This window comes from Ornithodoros turicata, unplaced genomic scaffold (genome assembly GCF_037126465.1).
Source record: "Ornithodoros turicata isolate Travis unplaced genomic scaffold, ASM3712646v1 ctg00001415.1, whole genome shotgun sequence".
Lineage (NCBI taxonomy): Eukaryota > Metazoa > Arthropoda > Arachnida > Ixodida > Argasidae > Ornithodoros > Ornithodoros turicata.
The window spans coordinates 1-10,965 of NW_026999597.1; the positions used below are offsets into that span (position 1 = coordinate 1).

The 10,965-nt window shown below is 49.1% G+C and overlaps 1 pseudogene; it reads right to left on the minus strand.

Annotated features, from left to right (window-relative positions):
* Window positions 1–98: 98 nt before the first annotated feature.
* Window positions 99–271, minus strand: LOC135376977 (U2 spliceosomal RNA; annotated as a pseudogene).
* Between the last annotated feature and the right edge of the window lie 10,694 nt (window positions 272–10,965).

Here is a 10,965-nt window from a genome sequence, read left to right on the forward strand (position 1 = left end):
ATAGAGAGATAGAGAGAGATAGAGAGAGAGATAGATAGATAGATAGCTAGATAGATAGATAGATATAGATAGATATATATAGATAGATAGATATTTGAGACGGGTGGGCTACACCTGGAGGTAGTGCAATACCAGGGCAACCCTTGACAGTGCCGAGGCGAGCTTCAGACACACTGTCTCGGGCCAAAAATAAGATTAATATCGTGAGTTCAAATAGGGCTCGTATCAGATATTAAGCTGATAAGAACAGAGTGGTTTTATTTCGAGTTTTGAGCATTGTTTTGGGTGGGGTGGAACTAATAACATTCGGAGTATCTACAATGAGTCAATATGATACAGTGCTAAGGATACTGTATAGTACAAGGCATTTGCTATTTACAGTGTTACATGTTACATTTGTTATTTACAGTGTTACAGTGGGAAATTATAGCATTACAGTATTTACATTGGTCTCGTTTGCTGGATGCCAGTGACATGGGTTACATAGATGTCGCGAGTTGCAGCTATCACGTCGCTGACGCACAGCCGCTTCATCAGTCGTAGGTACTCCCTCGAGCATAGGCGCCGGAGTCCACGGTCGTTGTCAGGGTCCCAGCTCCCAAGGCTCCCAATTACCACCGCTTCGATGCTCACCCGGTGGAATCTACCTTGCAGGCTCTCTTTAACAGGAATGTATTTCTGTTCTTTTTCTCTCCTGGCTGCCTGAAGAGCATCCGGGCGGTTATCGAACACAATGGTGACGTCGTAGATGCTGGCTTCCTCGCCTCTCGAAACCACCGGATCCGGGCGTAGACCAGTGTTCCCGACCACTCGGTTCTCGCTGATGACACTGTACCTGTTCTGGGCTGCCTTCTTGACTCGTTCCACTATCGTGTTGTGGCGCTTGGTGTACTCCGGGGAATAGCGCATGCAGTGGTTGCTCACGTGTGGTAGAGTTTCAGGTTGTGTGCCGCACCGCCTGCATCGCTTATCCCCATTCGTCCATGGTCGCGCTCCATTGAGAGGGAGGAGGTTTAGCCGGGCTCGACGTATAAACCGCCAGTCAGCGAATCGTGTGGAGAATCCTGTACGCAAGAAGTGAGAGCTCGACCGATCGAGGGCCACGCACTCCATAACCTTTCCCTGATTGGCCAGAGAGACGAGTCGGTTGTCACGGTCTTGCTGAATTTGGCCACACAGTGTGCGCATTATTCTGGTCCGGGCTTGGGGTGGGATCGTGATGCTGTCCTTCTCGAGCTGTGGGCCGTCCTGGTTGAAGCTCCACCTGACACCGAGCCGGGAGGAGGCCTTCCTTGCCTCGGTCCAGATGGAACGTAGGCCGCTGCTTGGAGTTCTGAATTCCGCTTCATTTTCGCCAGATAGGTAACTTCCAAGGAGGTCAGGGGTTGCAGTAGTCGTAGGCGTTTTTCCACTGTGGCGTCCACGGCCTTCTCGGCAAGCCTCCTTGTGACTGGGTCTGGTGATGTCAGTAACTTAAAGGCCGTGTCAATTCGAGCTGCGTCGCTAACATCGGCAGCGAGCGGGATTCCGCACGCCCCCTTCCTTGAGCTCCCGTATATGTAGTCCAATGTCGAGGATGCTGGAAGGTAAAGTGTCTGCCTGATGAGGGGGCGGAGTGCACTGTCAAGGCGCTTCCAGTCGCTTTTGGAGTTCGATCCGATGCGCATGGCGAAATTAAGTCCAGGGAACAGGAACGTCCTGACACCATCCATTCGTTGCCAGGGCGCTAGTGCTGAAGTCATGATCTTGCGGCCCAATTCCACTGCGTCGTCAATGGTGCTGTTGTCGGGCAGTGGGTTGAAGCCGACGGGTCTGCCGAGATACTTGAAAGATTCGTATTCTCCTATTGGTTGTACTGGCGTCCCTTCGATAAAAAAACTGTGTGGGTCTCAGTCCAACTGGTTGCACTCCTGAGAGGTGCATCGTTCTACATTTAGTGGGGTTGAGGGAGAGGCCAAGTTTGCACGCTAGGCGGCTGATAAGGTTCAGATGGTCTTGAAGCTCTTCGGGCGAAGCAGCCATTGGTGTTATGTCGTCAGCATATGCTAGTATGCGGTGCTCGCTGCCCTGGCCTTGCACTTGACGCACCAAGGGATCAATCACCAGATTGAACAGTAGGCCACTCAGTGGGCATCCCTGTCGTATTCCAGCATTTACAGGTATGAGCGGTGTTGTGCCCTCGCTGCAGATCACTGACGCCTCGTTGTTGGTGTAGAGGTCTTTCACTATCTGGGAGAACGTATTCCCGGCTCCTGCGGCGCTGGTTGCTTCGATCAGGCATCCGTGGGGAACGGACCCGAAAGCATTGGCAAAATCCAGGAAGGCCAGGCAGAGTTCCTTCCTTGTTGTTCGAGCCTGGTCTAGTCGTTCCTGAAGGACAAAATTGTGCTCCAGGACACCATCGTAGGGGAGGAACCCCTTTTGACACTGTGAGAGCACATCGTTCTCCAGGATCCATGCTTTTAGCCGTGACGCCAGACAGCCAGTATAGAGCTTCCCAATGGTCCTGCCAAGAGAAATTGGCCGCCAATTTGTCAGGTCTGCGCGGTCCCCTTTCTTGTGTATTAGGATTGTCCGTGACGTCTCCCAGCAGGTTGGCACTCTCCGGTACTTCAGGCACAGGTTGAAGGTTGCTGCGAGGAATCGGCAGTGGGGTTCAGTGGAACGCCAGTGCCTGTAGGTGAGCCTGTCGTCGCCTGGGGCGGTATTCTCGCATTTCTTGAGACGGCTCTCTACCTCCTCTGGTGTAAAGGGGCTCAGGTCCACCTCTTCTGACGCCTTGGGCCTTTCTATTCCTGGGTTGTCGTGTTCGCGGTGGTTGATCACTTTGATCACTGTTCAGAAAATTTTATTGACAAAGGTACAATGTACATGTCACTGTTAAACCCAAAGAAACAAAAGGGAACACCAAAACCAAAGGTCACCTTAGTCACATATTTACAATATCAAGTGCAAGAGGAAGCGTCTACAGTATCCTACATCACAACATCTAGTACGCTAATAATCCACACACAAGAGTCACCCTATCATCAAAGTCATCATGGCAGGGAAGGAACCGACCTGATAGCCCTGCAGTAGCATGACTCATGCAGCTGGAACACCAGGTTGTTATCTCTCACCCGTACAAGTGGGGGCCACTCCCACTGTTGCACAAAACTGTTCCGTTCTGCAGCCCAAAAAAGGCGATTTATGTGCTCTTTGAAGGATTGCATGGCAGTCTTCACTATGAACCTAGTAGATGCCCACCGGCGATTCTGTGTAACGTCACGGCAGCGCACTTTCCACAACACCTGCTCAGTCAGGGCGGTTATAAGGATCCGTAGCCTTTTATGTGGCGTCGTCCAGTTTCTACACGACAACCCCGCTGGAAGTCGAAGTTTACTCCTGTTAGACATTTCCGACCACGTTTTCCGAGCTATCCGGCACTCCCGGAAAACATGTTGGACAGTTTCCGTTTCTCCACAGTGTACGCACTCGTCAACACGAGCGATACCAAAATGCATGAGCCTGTCTCGCGAAGGTAAAACTTCCCACGCTGCCTTCCATCTCAAGTCTTGCGTTTTCCCCGGCAGCCAAGATGGTGCAACTCCCGTCCAGTTGTGAGCCTGTCGGTCGTCACTTGCCTCCAATTTAAGCAATGCCGTACTCAGCTGCGCAACCGTCATCTCCTGTAGATCAACATCTGTGTCCATAGCCTTCAATCTTTTGAAATGCTGCACCAGCTTCGCATGGTGTTGGTTGGGTGTTTCGGCCTTACAACACATTTTCCAGACCTGGGCATCCAGGACAAACCTCCCCTGGGGACCCATCCAGTATCTTGCAAGCGCTCCAGGCGGATCTTCAGATACAGCCGTTTGAAGCAAAGTCTTCAATGCCAAGGTGCGGGCGTATACGTCGAGGTGGGGAAAACCTTTTCCTCCTTCACTGGTAGCGCAGTGCAGTAGACGGCGCGCCACTAGTTCGGTCGAATTGTCCCAAAAGAAACCAAACACAAGCGAATGAACTCTTCTTACTATCCGTTCAGGAGGAAGACATATCCGGGATAAGTACCAACATCTCGTCAGGAAAACAGTTTTCACAAGGTAGGTTTTTTCGTTCAAGGAGAAAGAGAACTCGCAAGCTTCTCTGACGCATTCTTGGATTTCGTTTGCCTTTTCCAGCCAGTTCTTCATCTTCGGACCATTCTCATCAAAGGTAATTCCTAGCAGTTTTACCGTGTCACATGTGGGCATTGGGACGTCAGTCGCAGCAAAACTGCCCAGAGGAAGCAGCTTGCACTTTCCAAGGTTCAATTCAGATCCAGAGAAGGCACTGCAATCTTGAAACAGGCGGAGTGCTGCCAGCACAGAGTCAGCGTCTAACACGAAAATCGTCAAATCATCAGCGTACGCCGCAATTTTCCATGTCACTTGACCCGGAACTGGTTGTCCCCCCACAGACGCACATCTGTCGACCATTCTAATGCACGGGTCTATGGCGATAACAAAAAGGAGGGGCGACAAGGGACAACCCTGTCGCACTCCTCCTTTTTTGGCGACTGTTTCGCCTACTTTGGTCCCGAAGAGGAGCGTGGCGTGTTGTCTCTAGGCTGCTGTCTGTAGGCTGTCTTGATACAGCCCGCGAAAGTCTTAGGAAAGTCGTATTTGTCGAGCAGTTCAAAGAGATAATCGTGCGTGACACTGTCAAACGCCTGTTTTTGGTCCATGGAGACGACTGCTCCTTTTGCAGTCCGAGCTTTACTGTATGCGAGCAAGTCGCGTATTCCTGACAAGGTGGCATCTACACTTCTTTCTTGTACACCACACACCTGGGATGCATGTATTATTGTTGGGAGAACAGTACGCAACCTGTTCGTTAGTAATGCCATCATGATCTTGTAGTCGCTGTTTAGCAGATATATTGGTCTCCAGGACGATGGGTCCGTTACAGACGACTGACTCTTTGGAATGTGTATGACGTAGCTCTCCGTAAAATGTTCGTTCCAGTCACGGTGCTTTGCTATGTTGCGATAAAACTCAAGCAGGAAAGTTCGCAGCTTCGGCCAGAACACCTTATAGAAAGAGCCTGGCAGACCATCCGGCCCCGGTGCTGACCGAGAACGCAAATTTTTGACGACAATGTCCAGTTCATCTGCCGTAATGGGGCTCTCAAGCATTTCCTTGTCCTCCTGTGAAAGTTTCGGCAGCAAAGCCTCCACATCATCGGGGATTACAGCAGCAGACACTGATGCGAAGTGTTCAGTAGCATACCGATAGAAGTTTTGTTGATTTTCTTCGGATATATCTTCGAGGTCGCTAGCTTCGTTTTGACTGGTTCGCACCCGTGACCGTCTCAGGAAGCGCAGCACTTCCGCACCGCCTACGCACTGCGATTCTGCATGTTCCAGCTTCGCCGTCATCGTCGATGTCCGTAATAACTCCATGTATTGAAACTTCAGCTGTTTCAACGCCGTCTGTGTCATTTCGCAGTTCTTGTTCCCTCTCCGAACGATGCGAATTTTCTTTGCAATGTCTTGGAGTTCTTTAGTACGTTGCTTCGCTTTGTTTTTCCCAAGATCAGTGAAAAGGTTACGCAGATCATCCTTAATTCCTAACCAGCTCTGAAGGGATGTCATAGTTCCTCTTAGACGATTGTCCAACCAATTGTTAACTACTGCGACTATATCTTGTTCACATAAAAGTCCATGTGAAAGCCTCCAAGGTCTAACTCCAATAGAGTGTGCACCGAAAATGTTAAAGGAAGCCACCACGGCTCGATGGTCCGAAACATATAATCCAGTAATCGAAGTTGCAAAAACTTCGCAGTCTCGAGCACCGTTTACGATGTCTGTTGTCGCGTGCATTCTGTCCAGACGAGAGCCACGAGCGCCGCGTGGCCACGTGCTTACGTTTCCGCTACGTTTAATTCTGCGCCAAATATCATGCAAGTTAAAATGGCCCACAAGACGAGCCAATTGTCGACTATTCCATACTGGTCGGTTCTGACCCGGACCTGCTACATCCAACGCACTGTCCAAAACACAGTTAAAATCCCCAGCCAAAATAAAGTCTTGATGATCTAACATGTAAACATCTAAATCTTCAAAAAGGCATTGGTAGCTGATGAACGGGCGGGAGCATAAACATTTACTATTCGGAGCTTCCTTCCCTGACACTTGATGTCCAAGGCGACAACGCGGCCCTCGTTGTCAGGTACCGCAAAGGCGTGTGATTGAAGACCTCTGGTTAAAATTACTGTCGCAATACCTGTGCACCGACTCTATGCAAGGCTGAAAAAACAGTTCACTCGAAAACGTCGTTTAAAATCGTCTACTTGCCGAACCGTTTCGAAATTAGTCTCTTGTAGTAATAAAACATCCAATCGGGCCGTTGCGCGAAATGCATTACTTCCATTTGCTTATCTACGTTTCCAAGCCGTTGAACATTCAAAGTTCCTATTCGAAGGCGCATGAATAGGGGAATAAAGAAATACATTGAGCACAAACACATACCTAATCGTTCAGCATGTCCTCAGGTTCGACCGTCGCACCACTACAGGAGTCGTCACCAACCCCCCCATCCGCAGCTACAGCTACCTTTTTTGTCGTATGAATCACTGCAGGATCTTGGTGGGAATCCGATGACGACGTGTACTGGCGTTTTTTATGCTGCACAGGAGGTTGGGTCTTCTTTACCACCGCTGACGCCAAGTTATCCGATGCAATAGGCACAGGTAATATTGGAAGGTGTCTTCGTTGTGTTGCAGCAAGCAGGAGCTCACCCTCAGAACTTGAAGAATCAGGCATGTTCTTTCCACCGTGTTTGTTTGAGCTGACGGTTTCTTCGCTAGTGAATGACTCCGAAGGCGACGTTTCATCCGAGTCAGATATGTCGTGTTCTCTTCGTTCTTCCACTCTTTTCTCTGGCTCTGATACTTCTAAAGCCGGGTGGGACGAAAACTGATCTGGGGCTGACTAGTCTGCAGAACTCGCAACTTCTGCGCTGACGGAAACCACCTGATGGTCTTCAGACGGCAGCCTGGGAAAGGATTCATCAGTCACCTCCATGACGGTCTCTGGGTTCAGTGGTGGAGTATCGGTTTCGTCTCTCGAAGCAGCTGTCTTCGTGGTCGTCTGCCGAAGTACGTCGGACATAAGCCGTTTCTTCCGAAAGCAATCAGCTGTAGCATGTTTTCCCCCTCATCGTCTGCAAAGGGACATGCACTCAGAAATCTCATGTCCATATGTCGAGCAGCGAGAACAGAGGGGGGCCGTGCATGCCGCACGCATGTGGCCTTCCCGTTTGCAGCGGCTACAAACTCTCCTAATACCATAGTAGTCACATGTGACCCTGTAGCCAAGCACCCGAAGGAAGTTGGGTACCGGATGTCTCACGTCCATCTCGATTTCCACAATGCGGTTTCCGTTGCATACTGTGGGGCGGTCTTTGGAAAAACCCCATTCGATTTTCTTAACTTTACCATGCGGGCCAAGCGCTCTCATCAAATACTCATCCGGCACAAAAGTCGGCAAATACATACATGTCACCTTTGTAACTTGCGATCCTAACGGTTCCAGAGTGCAGGGTACTACAGCAATGACGATGACACCACTTGAAAGAAGCGTTTCCCTGGCGTCTGAACAGGGAACTGTGATCTGGAACAAAGTCCCTACCACATGTTGTACGGACACCTGCAACAGCATGGACCGGGGTATCCCTTAGCTGACTTGTATCGCCAACTGTAGGACTTAGCTGACTTTGACAACTGCGACAGCTTCTTTAGAAAAAATCTTCCCGGAAACAACACCGCAAGCGATGTTGCCCCGACGACCGTTTTACGGGCCGCGCATTCCAAGACACGGCCCACCCGGGGGCGGACCGCGTTATCAAGGGGCCCTGCGACAGCTACACTTTGATCTTAGCCAAAAGGCGGAGAAGCGATAAATATTGCACGCCCATCTTTCGCTCTGGTCACGGTCGCTGCACCTGCCTCCGCGGGTGTCACGTCGCCGAATTCAACATGGTGTGGTGCGTGTAAGAATCACTAGAATGATAGTCGGACTGCATGAAATGCGCATGTTAGTGGACGGAACTCGTGTTTCTTTCTCTCTTGCATCCGCCAAAAGACCGAGAAGAGACATAGACTGCACGTCTCCCCTTTGCGCTTCTATCGCAGTCTCGCCTTCTACGTCCGCGCATCGCACGTCGCCAGTTTGCCAGTTTGGGCATCGTCGTATATGGGTACGGAACACTAGGGTGTTAGTACTAATGCATCACGGCCCGTGACATAAAAATGATTGATTGGAAATTGCAAGGTAGAGAGAGAGAGAGAGATAGGCGATTTATTGGGAAAAAATATATGCCAGTAATTGGCACCATACATACATACAATACATACAGTGATAAAAAACTGTGGCATACAATAGAATACACCATACATACAACATAATTACATACAGTAATACAACACCTGGCATATGATACCATGCACCATAGATACAACATTATTACATAATTACATTACAATACGATACCATACACCATACATACAACATAATTAGATAATTACATTACTCACACATTTCATCCTCACCCAGTTGCACTCCTCTATTTATTTACAGACACTAATGCCCTGTGTCTATGCTGATACAATTCACACCGTAATGCAGTTACATCAGATGCCGCCCCCATGCCCTCTCTGCATGCTCAACTAACCAGACAAACAAGTTGCAAACAAACAAACAATGCATTTGTGCCACCAACAGGAGGGCTTTCTTTAAAAGTTAACCTTAATTTTCCCTTGTACCCTTAAAAACAGAGGCCAGGGGTTCTTCCAACGACGCTTGAAGTGGTGCACTTGCAAAGCATCCAGCTCTGCCTGCAACTTTCTCTGAAGATTCAACCTGATGTAGAAGACTGACCTACGGAGTGACTCGAGAGCTCCTCCATACACTCGCCGGTTTCGTGATGCCCAAATCAAATTTGACCTCTCCCATTAGAAGCACAAATGCCGGTACTTTGCCAGGCACAACTGGAAGTGGATCCGAATACAAAACGGACACACACTCATAGAACAGATGTCTGTGATTCTCTAACTCCCCCCCCACACACTGCATTGTCTAGATGACACAAAATGATATCTGTACATTCGAGTGTTGACAGGTAACACCATTGTGGGACAACTCCCACGCAACGTCTTACCTATCCCCATCGACACGACAAGTCTGCGATGTTCTCGTTCACACACCAGCATATCCTGAATCAAACACCTTTTGAAAAGTACCTGGTACAGCTCTCTTGTACGCATATATAACAAACTTCCTTCTGGAACACATTCCTGTATCATGCGAGCATGTCTAGCGACATCCGAGTAAAACTTTGTTGGCGTTTCAGCCCTAGGCACAGTGTGATCAAGGTTCCCAATAAAAATACGCAAAAAATGTGCCCAAACAGTAAAGCATTAAAGCCCTGGCAATATGTTCTTCATCTTCCAGAACTTTTCCAACCTGTGCAATGGCTAAAGCCCTGCACTTAAGACCAATATTGAATATGTTAAACCCCACGTACTCTGGAGGCCCCTGAACTACCACTCTCTTAACCCGTTCAGGCTTGCCCTCCCAAAACAAGGACATCACTGTTCTTGTTAAAACCTTTTCAGTTTTCTTGGCCGGCGGAAAACACGTTCCCAAGTACCAGATCTGAGACAACATACGTCTCGAGATCAGCTGTTGCTTTTCTGAATAACTCAATTGCACTCATTTATATTCCTCCCGAATTTGCTCCAGCACCTGCCCGATCATTTTCCAGGATTCTCCTGATGGGCCGTCAACTGTGAAGTGTACGCCGAGTACTTTTGCTCTCGACACAACAGGGATCTCCTCCAGCTCCGCCACCGCAAGTCTGCCCCCTACAGGCAGAATACAGGACTTGGCTCTATTAAGCCTTGCCCCAGAAGCCCTGTTGTACACGTTGATCACCTGGAGTGCTTCTTTAACTGCACGCTCTTTGGCCGTGCATAGCGTCACGTTGTCTGCATACGCAAAAAGCGTAGGTTTCATGCCAATCCTTGGGAGAGGCATCCGAGCTATACTCGGATTTGACGCCAACGAACGTAGCAAGGGCTCTATTGCCAGCACGCAAAGTAGCGGAGAAAGAGGGCATCCCTGCCGCACTCCGGACAGCATCTCAAACGGACGGGACAGTCTGCCATTCACTTCAATGACGCTCTTGGCCCCACCGTACAACAGGGCCACGTAGCTCACAAACAAATCAGGAAACTGGAACGCTTTCAAAAGCTTGAACAGGTACCGGTGACTAACCAAATCAAAAGCCTTCTCTTGATCAAAGGCGACCAGTAACATCGCCATGTCTTTAAGCTTAGCAACAGCCCACAAGTCCGTCAGAGCACTGAGATGAGCTTAGATCCCCCTCTCTGCAACTGAACAAGCCTCAACAGGCGAAACCAGAACGGGCATTACCTTTGCCAATCTCAACTGTAGCACTTTTGCTATTATTTAAAGTATTAGTAATAAAGTAAGTAGTATTCATTAAAGTAATTGGTCGCCAGGCCTTCAAGTCTGTACTCTTTGTCTCATCTTTAGACAACAACATTAAAACCCCAAAACGCATTGATGGAGGAAGCATCCCATCTTGTAATCTGAGCTTAACCACCTCAGCGAGTGGTTTTGCAAGAAAAGACCAAAAACATCGATAAAATTAAACTGGCAGACCGTCGGCCCCCGTACTTTTCCCTGGCTGCAAGCAGGAGAGAGCTTCTTTCAATTCCGCGGTGGTTACGTTCTTATCTAAAAGTTTGTTACCTTTATCTAACTTCGGAATCCCGACCGCTAAACTGTCCCACGCTTCCTCATCCACATCTCTGTGGGCGAAAAGATCCTCATAAAAGCGAACACAGATGTTTTCTATTTCGTTTTGGGATACCTTTTCAACCCCATCCACATCCGTTAACGCTCCGATTCCTTGCTGC